The sequence below is a fragment of the Coturnix japonica genome, chromosome 3 (genome assembly GCF_001577835.2).
Source record: "Coturnix japonica isolate 7356 chromosome 3, Coturnix japonica 2.1, whole genome shotgun sequence".
Lineage (NCBI taxonomy): Eukaryota > Metazoa > Chordata > Aves > Galliformes > Phasianidae > Coturnix > Coturnix japonica.
Genome location: NC_029518.1, coordinates 59986439 through 60012579, shown reverse-complemented (window position 1 = coordinate 60012579; position 26141 = coordinate 59986439). Strand labels below are relative to the sequence as shown.

At 42.1% G+C, this 26141-nt stretch overlaps 1 protein-coding gene across 1 annotated transcript in view; it reads right to left on the bottom strand.

Moving 5' to 3' along the window:
- Window positions 1-26141, bottom strand: part of FYN (FYN proto-oncogene, Src family tyrosine kinase) — a 125741-nt gene that overhangs the window by 74062 nt on the left and 25538 nt on the right. Inside the window, exon 2 of the mRNA XM_015858717.2 lies at window positions 522-591. The gene's annotated coding sequence lies outside the window, so the exon portion shown is untranslated. The remainder of the gene's footprint in view (window positions 1-521; window positions 592-26141) is intronic.

Sequence of the window (26141 nt, the reverse complement as noted above, 5' to 3'; positions counted from 1 at the left end):
AATGGGAAAACTGGAGCATCACACAGGAGCACTGACTACCTCCTCATGTCATAGTAATGAGCAAATCCTCCTAGCTCCATGTGGAGGGTATGAGATTGGATTGAATGATTTAACACTGACCAGACATCCCCACTGCTCCCTCTGCATTATTCTGGCTCCTCACGTTTCTTACTTCTAGAATGCTTTTTGTTTCCCTTGTTTTTCAATTAGGCTTTGGGTTTCTTCTACTAGTTTTCAGCCACTCCTTAGCTGAATGTAACAGCTACAAACACAATAAGCAGATGCCACAGGAGTAAATGAAGCTGCATTCCTTGCCTTGAGGCCCAGCACGCTGCTTTCTGTCAGTGCTTCTCACACTGTGAGTCTCCATACCAGAGGAAGAAAAATACATGTAATCAACTACAGCTTTGTGAGCTGCATTTCCCATCATGTAAAAGAAAAAATAAACCAAGATAAAAGCTAACACAATCTTTCTGAAATTACCATTGATAGCAAAAACTGATCAAGACTGCACCACTTACCAGAATTTCCCCCCCAAGACAGCAAGTTTACATTCACCACATCTCCTCAAAAATGGCTCAGAAACGTGCCCTGCAAAAAAGAAAGAGAAAGGGAAATAAAAAAATTAGTGACTAGAATGTCACAAATTGTTACACTTCTTTCTCACTCAGCTAGCGCTTATCACCAGACTTCCACTTCTAGGGAGTGAGGTAATTGGATTTGATCCCTCACAACTGATTATTACATTCCACCAGTATTATGCAAAATATTAAAATAATTGCCGGATTCCTTCAGACTGCTCAGACACATGTCACTGCCATGACAGCTCTTCAGACACTGAGGATACAAGGTCAACGACATGAAATGAGCTGCGGCGTAAAGCAAACGTGCCAATTATTTTAGATCAAGTCCCAAAGAATTGGTCAACCTGGGGTCCCCTAGTGAGTTTGCCTTACCAACATGTTTTCAAAATGTGATGCACATAATGCTCTCGACAGCCTTTGTGTTGGAATGCTACACAAAGGAAAAAAAAAAACGGGGGGAGGGGGGGGAAGGTTGTGCCATGTTACATTTTTAGACCATATTAATTGCCTCCTGTTCTCTAAGAGAACAAAGAGGGAGAAGAACTAACAAAATGCAGTATCCAGTTTGACACACGTGAGGGCCAGTCTGAATAACAAGGAGAGCAGAAGTGACAAATGCCATCATTTAGCCAACGCTGAGTAAATTTCAAATGACAGCTACTTCTTATTTTTCCTTGAGGTGAAATCTTTGAAAGAACAGCTCATGGAGCACAGCCTGACAATGATGTTAAAACATTTATTTTGCAAGTCCCTAGAAGATGGAGGAGCTGTGATTTTGCTGGTATTCGGCTCTGGGAATGATAACTGTGCAGCAAATGGAGAAGGACGCGCATTTCAGTGTGTCCAAAGTGGTGAGGTCAGACTGAACTTGAACTGCTTTCAGAAACACTCCCATTCCCTCCCAAGAACAGAGCTGAATTTTCCACGAGAGAGGCATCTGTAAAATTAATGCTAAATGAGTAACTTTACAACTATACACAGATGACTTAGGGGCCTGCATTATTGATGGAGAAAACTTGTCTCAGCTGCAGCAGCAGCAGATCTTTGCAGCACTGACTTTCCTGAAGGATGCTGTAAGCACTGTGCAGGAAACGAAGGGGCGAGGCTTCTCAGCTCATGTTACTTTTACTGGTCCTTGTTACATGAAACGCAGCTAGGAAAATAAAGTCATTCTTCAGGAACAACCAAAGAAGTTTTACTTAAATTATGGCCACTGGGCTACACTGCTCTAAATCTTGGTTAGAGAGCAGGCCTCCAATTTCATAAGGCTGAAATGTCATTTTGGGTGGAGAGTTCAGGGTGGGGAACACACAGAATAAAAGAATGTAAAAACTTCAGAAGAGGTTTTTGTGCAAGACTGTAGGAGTAGGCATTTTTAATCACACAACTGCAAAACAAAATATCATCTTCCTTGCTCGCTTTCTTAGTTCAGTGATTGAAAAAAAGAAAAAAAAAAAGAAATGAAAACTAAATAGCCTGGATAAGCCAAGGAGTAAAGGAAAAAACACGACTCCTCGTCCTTCCCCAACATCTATTGTACAGCCTGGCAGAATTCATGAAAACACTGAAAAAAAGATGGGTCTTAACTGCTTTGCTCAAACGTGGGGAAGGTGATTATTATTCCAGTGCCATCCATTTCCCTCCCTAGCTTCCAGGCATTTGGCCTGGAAAGCAAAATCAAGTCAAGAGACTACTTCTGCCTTCCAACTAATTGGACAGCATCTGCATGCAGGAAAGTTGGAAACTTAGGAGATGAGGCAGGTTTGAAACAGACCGATAGCACCTCAGCTTCAGATTAGCTCATTATTTCCTTCTGCACCAAGAGACAGGTTTAATAATTCCTCACGGAGAAACGATCTTCCTTCTACCTATGTAGAAGGAATACTTCTCTTTCTTGAGGTCTTTGAAAACTACTACTTATCTCCAAAATTTGACAACCAGTCAAAAAACTCAGAAAAGTGAGACTGACTTTACTAGCTTTGGAGAATACAGCATAGGAGGTGCAAAGAAATGAATGCAGGCTTTAAGATGTGCTATTTATTTATTTATTTATTTTTGTAATTAGTATAATAAATAGAAGAGGCAACAAAAGCTTTGCCTGATCAGAATTACTAATGTAGGAGAGCTTTTCTCCCCTCTGCTTGGAAAAAAACAAAAAGCTGGAAGTAACCATGTGAGTGTTCATTGAACAGTACGTATCTTCTGGAAAAGGCCACTTTTGCAATTAGTTCTTTTAACAGAAAGCATTTACCATAAAATGCATCCATTTGCTTCACTATGAAGAGTTGGCTAGAGGGTATAGAGGTATAACCTAATATTGAAAAAGCTGCTAGCACCAACTTAATGGAATATGGTAAAAGTTTAGGTTTGTTACCACAGACAGTGGAAGAGTGGGGAAGGAAGAAGAAATGATGCAGGAAAAGTGTTGAGGATGAAAATCTTTTCTGACGAAACTAACAACTGAACTCCCCTTCCACTAGTCATATAAAAGCAAAAGTGAAATGAAATGAGGCTGTTTCTGAGCACAATGAATGGAACAGTATTTGATTTTAGCAACGTGAGCTTCCTGCCAGTTGCTGCAGATTGCTACCCATCCCAGACCAAAATGCTTACAACAGGATCACCCCAAGCTACGACACCCATGTCACTGCCAAGGCAGGAGTGGTGTCCAAATGAAAGCTGACCAAGCATCTTCTCCTAAATGGCAAGGCATAAAATACTTAAAAACAAATGGATGTGAGAAATTGGTCTGAATCTCAAAGAAGAGACTTTATTTGAAGTGTCTAAAAAAAAACCCAACAACAAACAACCACCACAAAAACAGCCTTGGGAGATAATCACGCTCACTGTCTGCCAAGAACAGCCATTTCCTGTAAGCAGCACCAGCTTCAACAAATTGGAATTTTTTTACTGAAAAAAACCCAACAACCCATGCCCTCCTCCCCCTCAGCACTGCACACATACTATTCAGTTTTGTGTAAAAGTTGCTTTTTTGTCCAGAGAAAAGCCTTTTGTAAAATACATTGTGGTAAGGAGAGTCCCGTTACCAGCATGCTTGGTTTCCTCACCTTGCCTGCTTTAAAGCCAACCCCTGTTTATCCTCATCCATTTCCAAACATATTTTGTCAGTTCAGACTGGGATCAAAGTTAAGTCTTACTGGCAAATGAGAAATCACTGACAGTAGACACAGTAACCACTTTTTTAATCCAAGCTTACATGCCAAACTCTATTAACACCCACGAACTTCCAGGATATTTGGATCAAGACCGTGGTGAACAATTGTAGACAAGAGCCCACAAAAAACTGCTTTCCATTAAAGCAAAAATAATTTACTGTCAAATAAAACAGATAAAGCCATGATTTAGTGCACAGCCAGGAGGATTCTGGTCTGGTACATACTGAAGGTGTTACAGCTTGCACGCAAGGTTGACCCAGCTGGAGGAAGCAACTGGCTGAAATCATAAATAGTCTTAAGTATTTTTCAGATGGATTCTAGTAGATGTAATTCAGTTTGTGATACTCAGAGTCAAAATGAAATATCCCTTTGTTGCTGCCTTTGCAAACCTCAAGAAGAACCACACATCTCTAGTTGCTGGGCTATTGTGCTTGGTAATAATTGGTAAGAAGATGACTTTCATATTGGAGAGCAGTTTACAAATGAACATGGTTGGATCAGGGTGTGTAATCCAGAAATGAGCTGGATCCACTTTGTATAGAAAATGTTGGCTACCACACCAAGCAATACTCTTCTTTTTTCAAGAGTTCTAATGTAGTTAGTGTTTATTATGCTACACACAGTAGGAAATAGGTTTCAGGTCAAGAATTAACCCAGTCAGTAGTGAGTTCCTCTGGCCCTATTGTAGCAAAGCCTGGAGTGCCCCTAATCGGGCAGGTTGAGGACTCGGCTCTGCAGGAGGTTGCTGACATGTCTGAACAAATGCATGGAATCACACATGCTTGGTTTTATCTGAGGTGCATTTTCCTTATATTTCTCCCTTAGGGCTTTTTTTTTTTTTTTTTTTTTAATCTTATAAATATAAAAAAAAAAGAATAACCATTTAAAAACCCTCTGAAAGCAACATTGAGCACAAGAAGAAAAAAAATACCTCCTGCATGCTGAGTTTATAAAGGAACTGCACATCTTAAACTTAGCTTACATAAAGCAATCTTTTACCACGCAATGCCAGCTATATATAAAGACCCCTTATCCTGTGAACATCTGAAAGCTTTCCAACAATGAAACGTTTAAAGTTTAAAGGAAGCTTATAGGCTTGCACTTACATGGGGACAGAAGCCTCACTGTTACCCTGAGCCTATTTATTACTCGGGGAGGGTCCCAGAGAACAGCGTGTGACGCAAAGAAGCCCAGCCGGCATCGGGGGAGTGGGAGCTCCCACAGGAAGCAGCCAGGAAAGGCACAGCACTGGGTTTCAGCAGAGGAAAAGAAATTGTAACAGTGTTATCAGACTGCTAAGATTGAGCATTACAAATCTGGAGATTCCTCCTGCCAGGCAACAGTGACAAGATCTGAAAGAGGATGATGGCAATACAGCAGGGCAGGCATCCTGCGTCTGTCATGTAGAACTCCTTTCTAAAGCTTCATGCAGTTACCTGAAAGCTTCGTGCAGATGGGGGATACAAACAAGGGTAACTGGTCTCCTAAGCCAGTCCCAAAGAAAATGTGTACTTTCAGAACAAAAACAGCTGTCCTCATCATCAAACTTGCAGATGTATGAATACCAGATCTTTTAAACTGCTGCTCTTTCTGTTTGGAGCAGCAGGAACTCACCAAATAGATGTAAGTCAACTTGCAGTACCAGCAAGTCCTAAGAAGAAGGTAAGAGGAGAAAAAATGCTTTACAAGAATACAGAGGCTCTGCTTCAACTTTTTCTGGCTTTGTAAGCAAACAAACAAACAAAACCAACCAACAACCCAACAAAACAACCAAACACAAAAACAAACAAATGAAAAACTCTGTTAAAGATCATAAGCTGAACTGTTAATTTTCTACACCAGTTAAATCTCCCTGCATATCAGATCAGTTGACTTCAGAATATACGCTGTTGTCAGTGAGCTCCTATATCCTGCTTGTTCTTTACTACCAGCCCTGCACTAGCATGCTGCTTGGTTTCCTTTTCCCTGGGATGTTAAAATACCAAAGAGAGCTTCAGTTCCTTACTGATAGTTGATATTGTCAGGTCAGTATTGGTAATAATAGTACCTCTTTCTCTCTCAACTTCCCAGCAGGATAAACTAAACCAAATATTTGTTGTACTCAGCTGCTTTTCTAGGTGCCCAGTTGCTTTGCAACACAAAGCTATGGATATAGAAAGCCAAAAATTGGAAGGAATATAAAGCAACTAAATGAGCGCCAAAGTATCTGTTTGAGAAGATCTTGTAATTCTAGGCAATCCTTGCTATCCATAATACTCAAGAGAGAAATTAGCATGTATTTTAGCTGCCTTTTAAGCTGGAAGCTCATCTGCATGCTGCCATACCTCACCCTCACTGCTTGACTGGTCAGACTCTGTGTCAGGTATCTGCAGCCACTAGGATGAGGTGACCCCACGTGAAACTCCTGGCCAGCTTCACAGTGAGCAGACACTGAGACTGCCATTCACAATGTGAGGAGTACGCAACCGCAGTGACAAACTTCAGTTCTCAAAACAGTAGAAAAATGACTTCATTAATTGCAGGGAGAGTGTTCGCATTTCTCTTTACAGAAAAATGAGAAGTGCTATGCACCAAACAATTTTTTTTCTTTCAAAAAAGAAATGAATAGAGCCCATAGTCCTAAGAATAGATGGCACTCTCTGGCCTCTTAGCTGGTCCTCAAGAATGCAGCTGGAGGGCACGAGGCCGGCAGAGCAGCGCATCCCTCCCTGTACCCCAGCCTTGCACCCACTGACACCAGGGCACTGTTTTTAGGACCAGGAACAAAGGAAAAGGAAGAGCAAGAAAAGCAATAGCCAGTGTAACACAAGCTTTTGGAACTTTTAGTAGTTCATCCTGTAGTTTGACTCTTGCGAATAAGGGAAGATTTTTCTTCCAAAGGAACAGGAAGGTCCCTAAAGTACCTGTAGAACAACCTCCCTAAACAGTGTAGTTACAAACCCCTTGCAGAAGTAAAAATCTTTTTGAAGTGTAAATAGATTGCAGTATAAGAGTTGCTTTCTAGATAAAAAAGACTGTTTTTTTCAGGCAATCCCCTGCCCCTTAACAGAGGATCTTACTTAAGCAATAGATATTTTTCTTTAATTAGTGTGTGAAGTTCAAATCAAGGACATTACATCTATGATGTACTACAAAAATGAGCATGCATACATACACTTTATGTGGAATAAATACACTGATGTTGCAATACCCAGAAAGAGTCTCAACTCATGACCAATTTACTTCAAAGGCTTTACATCTTTAAAAAACTGTGCATCTTATCCTATATTCTTAGGAGAAACTTGGATGAAAGGGGGACTTCTGTATTACAAACGAATTCTTGAAGCTCAGCCAGCCCATGGATTTAGCTGTGGATGTGTAATGCTGTAACGGATTAGTCACCCCAAAACAAGCTACCTGATGTTTCCTTACAGGACTGACCCATCTCCAGGCCAGCACGTGTCAGGTCTCGTTCTTGTTCATGTGCAAAAGCAAAGCAAAGCAGTTTAGTGGTGTGAAAGCAGCATGGAGCAAGCCATGGGACAACTGGAAACCGAATACAGGCAGCGCAGGGCCCCATTCATGTGCACAGATTATAGTGGCTTCCTGTGCTACGACAGTGGAACAAAAAAAAAAGTTTGCACGTTTGCTTTTCCTACCTACAGTAATTTAAATATTGCCCCAGAATGACACAAAGGAAGAACATGGCCCACAAAGAACCCACATGCAGGCAGGCTGGGGCTGGCAGAGCCAAAGCACCCGTGCTCAGCAGGAGCCCCACCACCCATGTGTGATCCCATTGCCTGGTGCAAATGGCAAAGTGAAGATGCTGAATTTTTTAAAGAGCCAGATATTTGTATACCTAATTTTGTATTTAAGTAAATAAATAATAATAATTTTAAAAGCACAGCAAAAAGTATACAGTGCAAGAAAAGAATACAGGATTGTGATTAAAGCACAGTGAAAGCCCTTCACTGTAAACTAATTACGAACTACAACAAGCTGAAAACAAACTGCTTCCTTTTCACGCTGTTCACATTTATCTTCTAAGATGCAGGGATGGGGAAAAAAAGGAGGTTGTGGTTTTAAAATTGTGGAGCTTATCAAGTCCAAGATCAGATGAGTAGAGCAAACCTAAGAAGAAAACATCCTCTCTGCCCACCTACCTCCCCAAAAAGGAAGCCCAGCAGCAAAGGCCCATTGGCAACGTCAGTGTGCTGGTCTTTAAAGGATTGCTCTGGAGAGCATTTTTGTCTAATCTGTTTTTATCTTTCTGGAAGTCTTAAAACAAACAAATACTTCTTATTTCTCTGGAAGTTTCAAAATAACTTGAGGAATAAACGATGTTATGTTCTGCTTTATTTTTTATAATCAGACAAGTTGCATAAAGCAAATAAACAAGGCCCTCGTTTGTCATGCGATACGAAGCAGGGAGAGAGGAAGAGCTTTACTTTACAAAATCAGTACTATAAAGATCTATGTAAAGTAGCTGATGAGCTGAGGGTTGGGGCGTGGGGGGAGGGAGTATAAGAAGAGCCCTGTCTCTCATGGATTTAGTTATTTACTTATTTTCATGATGAGATTCCATGTTGGTGAATTCTGGATACAAGAAAGAGAAAAACAACCCAAAAAATCACTCTATTTTGACAGTTTACTTTCCAAACAAAAACCGTGCTCTCTAGCGGCTTCCAAAAAAGACTCCCACATAATGAATAACAGGAAATTAAATCCTCAGGACAACACAGCAGAAGTACAAATGAAAAGATTTTGCAGTGACATAATGCTCCAGCCTGGAGTGCAGATCAAGCCTTTATTCCTTCACGCTGTCCTCAAATCCATCAGGTCCCTCCTTCGAAAGCGAGTGTCCCAGCATGAACCAGAATAAATGCAGGGCTCTTGTAATTCTAGGATCGTGCTATAGTAATATAAACCTCTTTGCAATACAAAAGCCACACAAAAGCATTTATTTTGCTGAAATGTCCTATGGATTTAAAATGTCACGCTCTTTATAACTCCCCCCTAGTCTCTTGTCTTTAAAGATTAAGCAAAAGCCTGTGTGGGGGAACTAATGAACCTAGATTTCCGGCTTGCTTGGGCCAGCCAGCTCCCCACCCAACTAAACTGTAACTCCAGCTTTACCCCACAGGTCCCTCAGGCACAAGCCCACCCCTCCATGCTGTTAGCCACAAGCTCCGTGCTCGGAGCATGGAGCAGACAGGAGGTGTGGGCACAGCAGCTCCCTCCCCAGATGGAGGCAGCCCACCCAGCCACAGGGATGAGGACTGACCCACAGATGTGCTTGTTAACAGACTCACTCCTGCTTCCTCAGGAAACCAGGCAAAAAATCCCCTAGTCCCCTCGCTGCACACCACACCCCACCCCCAACCATGCAGATGCAGTATAGAAAAAATAATAAAAGAGGAGCATAGATGTAAGGCTTAAGGGTTGTGCTGTATCCCAGAACAGCATCTGGATTACTGTCTCATGCATGTTTCAGAAGTGTCATTGGCTTCCTGTTTAATATTCTTGTTTTATTGCTGCACAAAGCCAGCCTCATCTCTACCAGCAATATATTACTCTCACATCCTCACAGCAGATCTTTAATGAGGGTATTCTGCTTTCTTGATATTCAGAGACCTTCTGCCAGTATCAGCATAATGCCCAGAATACAGAAAAGAAGGCAGTTCTCCCTTTTAAAACACAGCCACGTTATTAAAGAGAGATGGAGTGACCACCTTCCCAGCTCACAGCAGCACTGGCAGCACTGGTGTTTTTGTTAAGCTTTCTGCACAGGGCTGCTGGGGCCCCAAGTGCCCTCCAGAGAGCTGCATGCCACCCTGCTGCAGACTGCAGTCGCTCCAGTCAGCCTGCAGAGAGCTGCTGTCCGATCTCAGCCTTTCTCGCATTGCCATGGTGACACCACCGCCATCGCTGCACGCATGGCCTATTTTTTACAAGCTGGCAGTGGTAGAGGGTACTGGTTATGGCCTGAATCTCAGCAAGGCCTAAAACTCCTCAGCTTGCCTTTGGTGCACACAAAGGGCTACGCTCAACGTGAAGATGAATCCACCTGAATTAGGAACGCTGCATCACCTCAAAACAAGCAAAAAGCTGGTGGATACAACCCCCAGTGTGCAATGCAGGGAAGGGCAAGCAAGAAAGCCAGCCAGCCCCAGCATGCTGGCAGCCCCAGGGGTTTTGGAGGCTCTCCCAGGAGAAGAGTGCTGTGAAGGAGAGACCTGGAGGACAACAATAAAATTGTCTTGCCAGCTGCATAATGGGGCGGGTGAAGACTGCAGAAAACATACAGCTGCCATTTGGATACCACTGGGATGCAGTGGAGAGACTGGCAGCAGGGTTGGCTGGAGGAGAAGGATGGAGGATGATGGAGAGGAAAGCTTTGGTGCTGAAGACAGGCACCTTGTGCGAATGAAGGAGTCAGCAGAGGAACACACTGGGGAGGCAACGCTCTAAAGAAATGAGGGAGCTGAACAAGTTTCATTTGCAAAGACATTCCAGACAGATGGAAGTGTAATTTGTAGGGGGCAGAGAAAATGATGTTGCAATAAATCAAGACATCACAGGAAGACATGAACATGAATTTCAGCAGTGTGGTCTGGAGAGCAGAGTGTGTAAAAAGACATCACAAACAAAGAATGTGCTGAGCTCTAGCTGAAGCTGAGGGGAATGCTGAGGTGGACACACAGATTTTGGCCTCACTGAGGGACCCTGGTGTTGCCCGTGGTGACAGACAAGAGATAATGGAGAGATCTGCAGGTGGAGCTGCGTCAATGGGGTATCTGTTTTGCCACGCTGAATGAGGCTGCATGGCTTGGGATCCACGTAAGTGAATAAAGACTGAGTCTATTGCTTGGGCAAGGGGAGAGAGGACTAGCTTCCTGTACCAGTCATGGGGATCAGATACAGGTATCTATATATCCATGATTCTGTGATGACTTTAGATATATCTATATAATAATTATTTGTGTATATAAATATATATTTGCATACATATAAACTTGTAATAGTTCTGTCTACAGATGAAGGAACCTGAAATGTAACTCTGGCAAGAAGAACATGAGGAGGGGAAGAACACTGTCCTTCATCCTCTGCCAAACACGCTAGTGGAAAAAAGCCTCTCCCACTGTTCCTTTTATGTATCATTGCAGGTAGCAAAGCCCACAGGAGCAAAACGCATGCCTGTTAACCCCATGGGAAGTTTAAGCAGTCAAGAAAAGGAAAAAATATTGTTGTGATAAAGAGATGGCTGTCAAAGCAAAACACTGCTATTTGCAATACATTTCAAAGCCTCTATGACAGTGCTTACTCTCTCAGAGGGGTTGGGCTGTGCCAGCATCCAGCATCATGCATCACAACAAACCTGGTGCAGGCAGCACCATGAGGCCGTATGCCTTGCTGGCCAGTCCAGCAGCTACTACCCGTGGCAGCAGTTACCCCATGAAGACAGCAGCCCATATAGTACCAGGGACACGCGTTTTGACCCGATGAAGGATGCGTGCTTAACCATGTGTCAAATACGCCAGCACGCCAAGCGCTGGAAACAAGCGGCATTTTGGGAACAGCACATCTGGGTCACTATCGGCTCCTGCTGCGCCTGCAGGCACCCTGGGGATGAGCAGCAGAGAGCAAACTGAGGAATGGGCCTGGCAGCTCTCCTCTGGGCCACTGGCCAAAAAGCACGGACCACTCTCCTGGAACACTTCTGCAGGTGTAATTGGAGTTATAAAAGCACATTCAGCCTCCCCCTCCCCCACTACGAGAGGCTGTAAATCATTGAGAATAAGGCAAGAAACAACACAAAAAGCATTCACAGGCTCTGCTTTTTCATGCTCAAGCTAGTTTGGACTCTTACATTTCGGAAATGTCATGTTTGATTTTGCCCTAGAAACTGCCCCATGAAACACAAGGCTCATTCAGGCAGCGCCCAGCCTCCGGCTGCGGCACGGGGCCACCAGGAGCAGGGGACATGTGAGAAGGGGCATTCAGAGCAGCACGTGCATGGTCACAGCCGCTATGGCGCTGGGTTACGAATTGTGGAAAATGTACAAATGGTATCGGCTGGCAGCACAGTCCCTGGGAGCACATATCCATAACAAGCCCATGGGAAACAAGAGGGGATATGTGCCTGAGAGCCATAGAGTGGCAAGATTTTTATTTATTTATTTTTATTTCCGTCTGAAAGCAAGCTCATTAATTTCCCCTCCAAAAACCATTTGCACAATCTGGGAGCAGCTGCAAGGGTCAGTTGTGTAGATTACAGCAGTAAACATTACCAGCAACAGCGATGGGAGCCACTAAATCAATACCTGCATTTTAAAATGAAAGAACACGTGCCAAAAATGTCAAGTTCACTTCCCACACATGTATGTTTACATCTAATGGCAGAGTGTCAACAGAATTTGGGACTCCCACAGACCCAATGCCACCGGCATTGCAGCTGGCAGCCCACACTACCTGTCACACCCAGACCCTGATTTCCATGCCCCGCAGCACTCACCACTGATGACAACCGGTCTACTCTTTCACCTTTCCCTCCTCTGGTCACACATGCTCAGCCACAGCTCACCTCCCTTTTAACACACCACATGGACATGGGGTCATAGCAAGTGTCTCAAAGAACCACAGACACAGCAGAGCATCGAGAAAGGGAAGCACACATGGGGAGTGGAGATGATACAGTTTCCACAGATGCATTTAAAAGAACAGAATGTAAGAGAGAATATGCTTCCTCATAAGCACCGATGTTCTATCAACCAGCTGAGCTCACAGGCCTTTTCCTTTTCCAGACAGACACCTCACAGCTCAGTTAGAATTTCAATAGCTACCTCACGCACAGTGGGGAAGGGCATCCAACAGCCCAGTGCAGAAGGCAGGTTTGAATGAAAGTCATAAGCCTTCTCTAAAGGAGAGGATTTCCAGCATCACACGTACACAAGAGGAAGAAAATAAAAAGCTGCATTGCTTCAGTACTACAGACATGCCACACAGCAGGAACTGCTTACCTCAGCAGCATTCATGTTGCTCTAGCAGCACCAGAAGGCGTTTTTCTCATGGCAGAGATTTCTGCCTCACTCTAGAACTCACAGCAGAGCAATTATAAGCTTCCCAAAAGAGCTGTGCGGCTCTCCAGTGCTGCAGTATTGGCAGCATCCAACCACAACCGTGGCATTAGGAGAGAGTAGGGCAGCACAAAGCATGGCGGTGTGATCTCAAACCAGTGAGCACGAACTCCAGTAAGTTCTGCCCTACTTGTCTTCAGAGCAGATGTGTCCAGAGGTCCCTCTGCTATCAGCAATGGACAAAAGAAGAGTCACCAGAGGCCTATCCATGAGGCTGACTCCATCACCACACAGGGGTGTCGAGGGGAAATGCCAATGTCTCAGTGAGCACGTGCAAAGCGACAAGGACATACAAAGTATTCTGTGGGCTTGGAACAAAACCCTGCTTGTAGGATTCATTTAGCGAAAGAATGTATGTTAACAGAGCAAGCTATTTATAGCAACTCTCCATAGAAATGAACTGTCTCTTGGTTCCTGTCCCTATAAAATGCAGCATTCTCAGTGGAGAAACCCTCTCTTTAATCCAAAAGCATGGGAGACAGGGGGGCAGGGGAAGGGGAAGCTGCTGCCTGCCATACCCGTTACCCCAATTATACCAGAGATAAGGTCTCCCTGTGCTGTCAGCAGAAGCCTTCCTTCACTGCTGGGGCCCACACACAGAATCACACCATTCTTCCCCAGCCCGCTGTGCTAACACAGCCTGAGTGAAAGAGCTGCCTGTATGGCAGCTCCATCCTTCAGAACTCTGCCACAGCCACAACAAGGTATGTCAGAGGGACTGAGATGGATTGCTCCTCTCCTAAGCCCCACAAATTTAATTCTAGGTTTTATTCAATGTTAAAACATGCCATCCTAAGGAAGACTGCAGTCTTTTGAGACAGGGACAGACCACTACAAACATCCATCAGAAGATCCTAAACCAGGGCACGTTCCCATTTCCTCACATACTGAATACTCTGAAATAGAAATATATGTACTGCGTATCACACACAATCAGCCAACTTGAAAGCCACACCCATGTGCACACATGCTTAGGATGTTGAACAGTCTGCAAAACTGTCACACCACATCTCGCCTACGTGCTGCAAATGACCCAGATCCACAGCCCACTTACCGTGCGTGCCTTTGTTAAAACACCAGCACTTCCTCTAATGAAAGCCTGCATGGGCATGGACATACATCATCTCCCTTCCAAAATCAACACCTTGATGTGGAGACTTCATTTCCAGCATTCCCAAGAAGTCCTGGCACCAACAGCTGGCACACGCCACTGCTCTGAACCCCAGAACTGGGGCACTTTTTGTTATGCTTAGCCATTTACCAGTCAACAACAACAAACCCACAACGACCTATTTTAAAGGAACCAACAGTGAAATGCTGTGCAGGAATAAATTAGTTTACGTGGAAAACAATAGTTTAGATTCAATTTTCAGGTGTTTTTTTCCTATGTAAGACAATGGGCCACAGTTAAAGATAGGCTTGCCCCTCCCTTTAATGTAAAATGAAGTTGCAATTCATTCTTCATATCCATCTGTTTGGGAGCTCTGCTGCTGGTTCTTGGTGAAACAAGACTCAGCTTTTAAATCTTGAGACTGGAGCTATTTGTCAAAAAACAAAGATATACCAGCACACATATTCTCACTGTCCCCTGCCCCTTCCAAATTCTAGACAAAACACAGGATCTTACAACTCACCATTGCCCCTAGATATCATCCATCAGCAGCTTTGCAATAAAATCCCTTGTAATTGGTTCCTGCTTCATTCCAGTATCTCACACTGACACTTCTTGTTGGTGAGAAATAAAAGGGCCTATCTTAAATCTAGTGATCGTACCAATAAACCTAAATTAGACTAATGGGAATGCTGAACTGAAAATAAAGCTCTATAAGCTACAGAGCAAAGATATATCACGAGACTTTATTAAACTATAAATCCATTGATTACAACTATATTTTCTAAAGACAGAATTACCTTAAGCTAATTTGTTGCCCAGCATAACAGCATTTGGTGTCTATAATGAAAATTAGATTATATCAGAGTAATTTTGTTTGTAATTTTAGATTAGCAGAATTAGACACAGTAAAGTGCTCGCATAGATGAAATAATGAAAAGCAATATGTTTTCCATTTATTTTCATGATGTAACATTTGGTGTTCTCTAGGCCATAAGCAAGCATCTTGGTTCACAGGTCTTGAAATTATATTTGAAAAGCGTAATTTCTCCTGTATTCCACAAAGACTTAGATTAAGCCAGTATGTGACACTACCTTTTGTAAAGGCACAGATCCAATACTAATTGGGAATGCTGATGAAGAGCTGCTACTCAGATCCCTTCAGAAGGAAATCAATGACATTTGCTCTGCCCCAAGCTATGGTTTTACATACAGGTTGCTTGACAGGACTGTGAGCAATGTTGTTATGCAGACAGCTTCTTCCCCACATAGCCCTTCCACTCCAAATCTTTTTCTTTACAGAAGCTGGAAATTAGCTGCAAAAGAAGATCTTTTTCTTTCTAACAAAGGCTATTTTTAATTTTCTCTCTGTCCAGTTCACAGGAATGGAAAATGAGATCCTGCCAGCTTCAGTTCTTTATTTTGGCCTGCAGCAAATATCTGAGGTGTCAGTAGCCCTCTCATACACAAAGTAAAGAACAACAGTGATAGACTCCAAGGAAGCAGCCCCCAAGCCTACTCTGAACAACAAAAATAATTACCACCAGCACTGACTGTTATTTGTCAAAACTCAACACTATTCTTGAATCAGAGCGTGTGCTCAGTACTTTATTTTCTTTAAATGAAGTGACTTCAAACTAGTCCAACCAGCACATGTAAGGTGTGTGTTGATGGCCTTGGCAGCCACTGGCTTTCTAAGTGATAATTACTGGCACTTCATCAGCCTCAGCTGCTTGAGACAGGCAGTTTGACAGCATTAGTGCACTGTGCTGAAACCAAACCCCAGTCCCCAAAGGGATTCTGGTGCCCACTTTCCCTTTCCTGCTGGTTAGAGACTTCCTAGTGCTCTGCTATGAGCTGGCAGATCCTCCCCCTGGCCCCGCACTGCTCCTCAGACGCAAGCCAGCAGGGCTCCATTACATCTCCACAGCACATGCCATTAAAAAAATAATTTATTTTTACAATGTATTAATTGTGCCTCCGCTGCCACGTGATCGCAAATAGCTCTGGCAAACAACTGCACCTCAATGAATAAAAAGTTTGTCTAAGCAAAGAGTAATTGGAGTTGCTTGGCGCTGAGGGTGCATGCAGCAGTGCTCCAGCTGACACATCTTGCTATGTGCTATGTGCTATCAGACAGTGCTATCAGGTCTTCTCTACTCACTTATATATACAAAATACAGCAAACAAACTTTTTTGGAAGCTTTGGAGTTAAAAGAAGGAGGTTTCTGGGCAAACTGAAATATATACATATATATATGGCCTCCTCAGCCTCTAAATTACTGAATTTATCTCCCAGTCTTTTGCACTCAGTAAGCCACAATAAAGTATCTTTGCAGATGAACTTTAACAAGTTCTATTTTTTCCTTAAGCAGATGGAGAATTTTTATTAAACACATCCATAGTCACAAAGTAAACTGACATTAAATGAATACTAGCAGGATAAATACATAGATCTTATACTTAAAAAAAAAGAAGCCTGGAAACTGATCTTCCACATTGCATTAAAAAGCTGCAAGGCTCAGGTGTGTTGAGCAAGTTCAGCCCCAAGCATTAAACCTCTCAGTGCTACACCCTCTTCTAGCCAACCTTCAGTGCTACTGATGATTTTTGCTTCTACTAAGACAATTTCACAGTGTGAAGTATTCACATGATTCAAACAGTTGTCAGCTATGTGTGGTTTTCCCCTCTCACAGGTTTTTACACACGCTGTCTCTTTCAGAGATTCCAACATCAATCTCTCCACGCCAGCAATTTTGAAGTTTCTGCCACTGAGAACTGCACTTTTAATTGTCATCCTGCATCCAGAAATTACAGTTCTCACTGCCAAGGATTTTACAGAGCTGAATCTTCACTAGGGAAAACAAGAAGCTCTTCATCAAAAAGGCCAATGCCATGAAGGACCCCTAGAGATCTTGGGCATGGATGCTTTGCAGAGTTATGCATTTGTCTGATCACTCTTCCTACTGACATCAATGGGAATATTTCCACTCATTTCTATAGGCACAAACTCCTACAGACAGTGGAAAAACAAAAAGCACCGCCAGCTGCTTCCTGTTGCCAGTAACATGGAAGAGGTTTCCTCCAGTGGGCAAACAGAATCAACTGCAGAATCCGCATTTAGAAAATTACAACTGTTCTCTTCCCAACTAAAATACAATATCTTGGTGAAAATGGGCAGGAAGAACTTCTTAATAAAAGGTGAAGAAAATGTAATTTCAGTTTAAGCTATTGTTAGGTGATGCTGCCCAGTTACTGGAGGGGAACTTCAAGGACAGTGAACAAGGTGTAGGTGGGAGGTATGGCCACCCAAAACTCCCCACCAACGCTCCTCCTTCACATGGTTGCACCCACAACACTGTCTGCAGTCCCTGTTCCCTGAGGGCTCAGCCCAGCTCTGCACAATCCTGCCTGAGTGCTTAGTGGGGTTTGGAGGTGCAACTGACAAGTGTGAAAGCCAGGTCAGAAACACATGCAGGTTTTGGTCAGTCTTTCCTCTGGGAGATGTCCTGGAATTTTCACAAAGATTCTCCTCCTTCTCTCCATGCACATGCCCTCAATGATCACCAAGCAGAACATCACCCAGTGAGAAATACCCAGACTTCACTCAGATGTGAAAGGAGGGGTATTCCCAGCAGAGCCTGCGTAGTCTGTGTCACCAGTGTTTAGACAGGCAATGAGAGGTGTACGACTGTCACTCGAAGATGTAGTATATACAGTATCACCTACTGCTTGCCACCTATTGGCACATCTCTCTGAACCTGCAGGAAAGCGGCAGGGGTGAGTGTCCCCTTTGCATGGCTAGTGACCAGTCACATTAGAAATGGCTCTTGTCCTTGAGAAGCAGCCTGTGTTGCTGAGGGTACAATTCCAGTCTTACTTCCTCTTCCATCAGCCAGGGTTCTGGGCAACAACTAAGGAGACCACAGCCTTTTGGTAGTAAGCAGCAACCCAACAATATTATGGCTTCATTAATATCTGTGCTCTTCTACTCTTACCTGCATGCTCTCGCACTAAAAGACATTATGGAGCTTTCTCAGCTCTGACAAGTGGCAAAGACAAAGATGGCAACTTGAAATTAATATACATATATATTTATGAAACTGGCTCTTAAATCCTATTCAGTGTAAATTGAAATTCTTAAACACCTTTTTGGCTTTAGCCCTAAAACATCAAGAGAGAAGCCAGCAACATATTGAATGATCACTTGATTTCAACTTCAAAGTTCTTTCAACTTCATATTACTTCATGAAAGAGAATGTTATAGCTACATTATGCTTCTTTAAAAAGAAGATGAGAATGCCTTTGGTATGTACAAGTGAATGTTTTAAAAAAGATTCTGAAGATTCAGAATACATACTTCTGAATATAATCTGCATTAGGAACACCCATCCACACAGCTAACCACAACAGTAAGCAGCCATGAGATTTATGCATGCACATAAAATGCAGAAGCTTTCATTATTCATAACATGACCGACATGGGTGACCATGCAACTCTCAGCTTGCAAAACAGTAGTTGTGATTAGCTGTGGGTGTTTGGAAGAGGAAGAGTACGTGATAACAGCAAGGTCAGTGGGTGCATACGCCATTTTATTCTGTGGTTACTGTAGTTCCTCCACTTGCCCCAAAAGAACATTCTGTCAGCCCTACCACACTCAGGTGAATATCCAAAACAAATTCAGGCAATACTTGAATAGGCTTTCTGCAACCAATTGGAAATGGCAGCTCACTAAATAACCCCACCTGTTTTGTAGAGGATGGCCTGAACATGCTGCTGGAGACAGAGGAACAGTTATCAGTTACCATTAATTTAGAAAGAAAAAAAGTTTCCTTCTTTTCAAATGTAGATATCTTGACAAACTGTTAGAGACCACTGTTTCTTCAGAGAAGAAAGAACAAACTCTTCCATCTATTCCCCTCTCAGATGCTATGTAGTATCTATATGCCCACTTCCAGTGTCCCAAGCAGTGTTTGTAGGATTGTAGAGGAAGAAAGAGAGAATAATCCACAATTCAGTGAGGGCAGTAATGATGCTCTTTTGCCTGTCATTTAGTTAAGTTGAGCGAGATCCCTTGTGACAGAAAAGAGTTTCCGTTTCAATAGCTTTTTTTTAGTGTTGCTTCATGGAAATCTTCTACTGGCACCATTATTCTTTAGGAAGTAGTTGAACAACTTGTTCCTAGCAGAAAATGGTGTCCCAAAATGGAAATTGCTCCAATACTATCTGCTGAATCTTGTAGTTGTTGTCTCCCCGGGTCTCAAGACCAATACTGAAAAAGAGCAAATAAACTGGGATTGTGTGATTTACCTCAACCACATGAGATAGGAAAAACTCAAGGCTTTGACCATATGGCAAAATTAAAACAAAAAAATAAAAAAGCCTACTCACTGAAACACAGATCACTTGGTGAAAGCACCACCTTTGGGTGCCCCCATTAAGAGAGATGAAAATAATGAAAACGGATTCTTTATTTTCCTAGGAAGCTCAGTACAGGGAAAGGTAGCTGGAGAAGAACGAAATCTTAAAATCCCATCTGATCTTCTTACAAGAGACACATTTGTACAGTATAAGCATGAATCTAATTTGCTCACAACTGAACGTTTCCCTCCCTAGACTTGCTTGCTGTGAGTGAAGTGCACGTCAAACTCAGAACAGCAATCCTTGCTGCCCAGGCAAAATACCTCCTTCCTCTGCACCTGAGTAAAAAGAGGGCTGAGCAGCACCACAAAGGGAACCACTACACAGTAGGAAAACCAGAGACATGAACTATTTTTCCCACTTCCTCAAGGCCACATGATTGTCAAGATAGCTACATTACTGTGCCATTAGTTATAAGCTCCTGCACAGGAGGACTTGCTCTGCACTTACCAGTAAAAAACGTTTCACAGGAACAGATAGCCTTTGCCTTTTATCTTCCAGTTTCCTTTTACAGTTATAAAATTGGTAGGCAGCATTGACACCTGTATGCAGATTTGTCTTCAGACACACGTCTGCCCAAAACCGTTCAGAGGTTTAATTTCCTGTTCAGAAATTAAACCTTTTTTTCCGTTTAGAAGATCTTCCAAGTTTGCTGTTGCAGCTCCACCACTTCTCTTGCTCTGCAGTCACACCACAAGACAGAGACATACAGTTCATCTAGATGCTACGTTCCATGAGATCAGATGTTTTATATGCCAGTGCTTCCTCCTCACCTCTGCCCCTTCAAGCCTACCAGGACATGAGTACAAGTACATACCACTTGCTCAAACCAGTAGTGGAGCTGGGCATTAGGACATCAACTACACAGATGACCTCTGCCTTTGAAGTGCTTCTCTTTTTCTCCAGTAAAGCAAATATAGGTGGCTTCCTTTGAATTTCTGTTCACTGTTTCTTTGGTGTACATTGCAACACAATTTAGCTTTAGGATTTTCTACAGGAAATAAGTCATCTGCAACCAGCAAGTCACATGCTTATGCTTGAAATAATGCTACAGTTATGCCAGCGGGTAGCTGAGAGGCAGCTCTATATTGCATGGGAAGGAGAGTTCAGCATGTGGTAACAGTGACAGACTGACATCTTGGAGACCAGTCTTCCACCTGATCACGACAGCTGCAATGAACACTACAAAGCAGGAAGTGGCATCTGTAAGCGGGACTGTGTATTATCATCCTGCAACTCAGAATATCCACAGCAAATGAGCCAGACTTCACAGGAGTGAACACACTGAGGCTGACTTAACTGTTAATATAGGCACAGGCAAAACCGCATTCATCACCATTTCTACTAAACCACGTGATGAAACAGTACTGTTTCCGATAGGGACAAGACCTTGCTTACGGTAACAGATCTGTGTCCAGCTTTTCTAATGTGGCTGATTAGTATCCTGATAATTCATACTCATCAGAACTTGGCTACAGTATACATTAACTTACCTAATATAGTCTACAGAGGCATTTATCTTAATTATGGAAAATAGACAAAGAATCACCTCCTAAGACCAGTTTGATTTCTTTAGTTATTCCGATTGGGTACCGATCACTTTGAATCTTTATACAATTTTTATTAATACTATTCAGGTAGATAGAAAGAGGTATTCATGACTGATTGCTTAAGGAAAGAATGAGCCAAGATTTAAAAGATTATTTACACCAGAGAAAAGAATGGTGGAAAAACCAGCTAGCTTTAGATTTGCTTCATTTTATATAGCTCAGGATGAGGCTAGGAAATGGGAGACTTGCAGAATCCCCTTTGCCTTTTAATTCACACAAATAAAAATGCTGAAAACAAAACAAAATTACAATCAACCAGCTGTGCTTCTCTTGGACCGTGGAAAGCACAAAACATGAGAGAATGCAAGATGTTGATAAATACAAAAGCCATGACCCCTGCACTGCACTGAACTTAGGAAATGAACAGTCAGAATTCATTTCCAAAAGACCAAGCTCGTAACTCATCAATAACTTTAGATCCATCAAAAAGAAGTAGACAGTTGTAATTCTGTACAGCTCATCTGTTTGAAAAAGCTAACTCTCTGAAGTATTGTTTTATTGAAAAAGTACATTGCTAAGACTTTCCTAATTTGGCAGTCTGAGGTATTTGGAGTCCGTGTCAGTAATGCAAATCAGACCACTTCCTTCCTTCTGTCAGTTGTCCAAAAGTCTTGGGAAAGGGATATTTGGTATTTCCCTAAACATCCAATAATACAGAGCAGACACGCAGAAATACGGATATTTTGTACTGGGTACAAGCATGAAGAGGAAACAGGATGAGCAGAAAAGAAGAGCATACAGGTCTGAGATTTGGGAACTTTCCAAAGAAAGCTAGTTTTTATGGCATACAGGCTAAATAAGTTCTCTACACTGGTTTGCACTGCAGGATAATAAAGCACAGCCTGAGATGGCAACCTCTCCAGATTCCTTAGGCACCACGCAGAAATTAAAAATCAGAAAAGAAAGAAAGAAAACCGTTTAGATGAATTCAGTAGATTAAGGGAAGTAGTGCTCCTCAAAATGTGTCATTACAAGAAAGCCTCAGTGGACACACTGAATTTGCAGTCTTGATTGCGTCGGGATGAATGTGGTATGTTCCTCTACTCTTTGACCAGCCTCAGAAAGCAGAAAGCAACACTCAAGTTGACCTCTCTGAGCTGAAAGGAGGGGACGTGAATGTCTGGAGAATGGTGCTAGGCTTCAGAGAAGTTACATCAGCTGCCTCTGAGGTTGCCAATAATTTGTAGGCTCTTAGGTACAGTCAGAAGTCACAAGGAGGAAGGAAATAGGCCTTGCTCACCCACAAAACTTATAAGACTTGGAGGTTTCTTAGTGCAAATTGCCTCACCATCACTTCGCCAAACTAGACAGAAAAGGAATTAAAAACACTACTGTCAATTGTGAGGTATCTGGAATTAGAAACTGAGACCCTTCTGGTTCTCAGGCCTTGTGGTCTTAATTCAAACAACTTCAGGCAGAATTGTTTGTCCATCTCTCCAAGGAGCTATTATAATGAAGTCAGTAATGATGAGAAAGCAGATGATGAAATCACTAATGTATTATGTACACACACACACATGCACGCAAGTGAATTCCTTGGAAATCAATCTAAACTTTTAAACCCAACAGTGATGAGAAATATGCTGAAAGGTACAGAAAAAGTTCAGCTGGACTGAAGCAATTTCTGTTCATCTCAATCCATAACAATGAAGAGAGATACTGAACTGAACAGATGCTCTTGACAGAATTTTATTTCCTGTATCCCTGACTGGAATGTGTAATGGCACAAGATGGAAGAGAAGCTGTGGTTGAAGGGAAGCATAAGCCGTCCCATTGCACTGTGGTGTTGGGGTGTTCCTCCGGACCAGGACCTTGTAGGCCACATTCAGTAGCCACATAAAGCTTACATGTGGTCCCCAAGCCAGACATACACTTCTGGACCTAGGCTTCTGGAGCAGAGCAGGAATCCCATTGTGATAGGAATCTCATACATGACGCTTCATGAATCGGAGCCCTAATTGGTTAGGACATTCTTCAGGGTGCAAAGAATGAACTGTAAATCAGGAAAATACTCTGATCACCTCATGGTCAGGACTACCAGCTCAGCACAAAATCTACCATGTTTCAGGTTACTTGGTAAAGATATTTAATCTGTGCTCATCAACTTATTCCACTGCTTGTCTTAACCTATTTAAAAGTGACAATAATGAATTTTTATCTTTCACAAAATCAGAGCAGGTTTTGTGTCTATGCAAAACTGAAACAAACGTTTCCTTGGACATTTAAAGAAAAAACTCCATATCGGCTGTGCTTTTAAGGCTCCATACAATATCTTAATATTCAGACTGGTAATGTGTTCTCAGTATTGTTTTCATCTGGCACACTGACAGTCAAAAGGTTCATATTTTACAACCACTGACTAGCCAATCTGTCACACAAAGCAGTTTAGCAGGAATAACTAATGAGTAAATCTTGAAAAAAAGGGATGTAAAAAGGATGTTTACAGATTTTTGAATGGATGTGGTCTATTAGGAAGCTATAACTTCCTATCTATTGAGTGTTTACTAGAAAGGCTGAGAATTATGATAGAGTCTTTTGTGGACAGGAAATGATCCGAAGAAAATTAAACAGATACAGCAATTTGCTGTCAAAATGGGAGAAAACACTTTAACCACTAAACAACTGAAAGCTTAGATGGTAATACAATACCATTAAAATATGAAAAAAGACTTCACTTAGACATGAACTCATGTTCTGAAGACCTATTAGATTTTATCCAGCTCTCCTGTATTTGATCAGATGGCAATAAGTTCCAGTGGGACTTTGACAAATTAACAACTGTAGGATTAGACACACGTTTAATTAAACACAAAGCCATGTGATGTTATAGGTATGTTTTAAAAGCCTATTAAGTTTAAGTGTGATTAATGAGATAACCAGGAGATACATCCGCACTTGAAAAAAGCGCACTACACACCCATACACGGACAGAGAACTTACAGGAAACAATAGCCTGTAATATTTCAACTCTGGGCTTCCACCTCATAATCAAAACACTGCTTCATTTTTTTTTTTTTCCTATAAAAATTTCACAATGTGAAATATAAACAGACACCACTGATCTCGGGGAAGAAAGACATCATCAGGGAAGATTATATACTTAAAATGTTAATGTATGTTTTATCAATGAAAAACCAATCTAGGTTTTTGAACTGCAGAAGGATATTTTACATATGGCAAATTTTAATCTAAATTCCACAGGAAAGGCACTTCCCATCTGTAGCTGAGCTTGCAGCACACACCCAACAGCTTCATCAAAATCTGTTCCTCAGCAGCCGTGATATCACTGCACACGCAGCCACGCACCCAGCAAGCACAAAGAGCTGTTCACTATTCATGATAACTGGGAACCAGCACACTAAAAGGGACTGAAATTGACAACAGTCAGAGGTTCTCTGCTTTTACAGGAACACTTGCTTAAGAACTACCACAGAGGAGCCTCTTCTCCAAAGAAATTACACTATTGATGTCAAGTTCTACTGATGTGAAATAGAGGCCTTCCCATTAAGTTCAGCTAGCTCATGATTACTCTCTACATTTTTGTTGCTACAGTTAAAACAGGATGGCAAAGAATCAAGATTCAGCTTATAGCTAAGGCTGGTGGTTTGTCACCTGCCTGCATCAACACTTGCAGCTCCCAGAACCGGGAAGGAGGTTCACGTGTGATGGGGGTGCTGCTGGTTCTGGGTACAAGACAGTCAACGAACGGTGCTGCTCTGCTTCCAGCTCCTACACAATGTCCCTCTGATACAAAAAAGCAGCATGCAGGTTGTCTTTTCCCATCACAGCTATATTTACATTTTCACACATATTACCAAATTACTAATCTCCAGAGCAATTTGAAATATTTTAAAAAATTAATATTTGCCATTAACAATCATTTAACAGGGCAGCAGGATACTCCTGCAGAAAAAAAGATATATAAAAATAAAAGTTTAGTTTTTATTTTTGTCCTTCTTCCTGTTGCTCCAGTAGTGCCAAAGTTTGGGCTTCCTTGCCACAACAAAGCTGAGGCTCCTCTATGTTTTTGCCAAGATATACATCAGCTTGGTACGTCACCAAGAAATGAGACTTGTGCTACCTATTTGTATTCAGAAAGGCAATTAAAAAAATAAATCACGTTTTGATTTTAGCTATTCTGAAACAGTGAAAGCTAAACAAAATCATGTGTGACGTTCCTTTTGTGCTATTTAAAGTGGATTCAATGTTACAGATCCAGCATGGCCACAGATACCAACAAAGACAACTCAAGGGAATTCAGTGATCCTGAATCTATATATAGTAAATGATGATAGATTTAAGTTTATCCAGGAGTTTCAGATATCATGGACATCTGGATTTGAGTTTAACATGCATATAGCTATAACATGCACCTAGCTATAACCTGTACTCAAACCTTTTAGCATGAGAGGAACAAGGCCTCTTTCAAACCAACCTTCTGTCCTAGACTGCATTAACAGCTACAGGGAACATCTTTAACAGACATCTTTGCTAATGTAAATATGATCTATGCAGCCAAAATTTCATGAAACTTGGGGCAGAAGTTTCACTTCATGGTCCAAGATGCTAACAGCTAAATGTCTAGCAGCTTTTGAGCTTCTGCTAGAGCATACATAGATGATGGCATCATCTCTCAAGCACATTTTCACCCTGAGTGGCAGGTGCAGAAGGGAAGGAGCAAGTAACCTTACATAAGGGCAGAACACATAAATACAGAACAGTTGCTACCCAAAAATCTACCAGCTGCAAGCATAGATCCCAACTTATCCCACACTGGGCCATTAAAAGAAATAAAATATTAAGTGGATAGTGGTCACAGCACTCGTTAGCTGCAGTTATTACTAAACTAAAGTCCATGTTAAATCACCTCTACGAGAAATTGCAGGCAATTTTGTTTTCTTACAGCTATTTAGCAGTAGCAAATATCTTAGAAGTTAATTTCCCAGTTGGAAGCGAACAAGAGGATGAAACTGTACTCCGCAGGATACACAGAAAGAAAGGAGCGGTCAAAAGCTGCATGCACGCTTGCTCAACAGAAGACTTTGGATTGTTCTTTATCTTGCTGGTCAAATTCAAAAACATGATGATATGGCCTCATTAAAACTCACATTTTAAGACC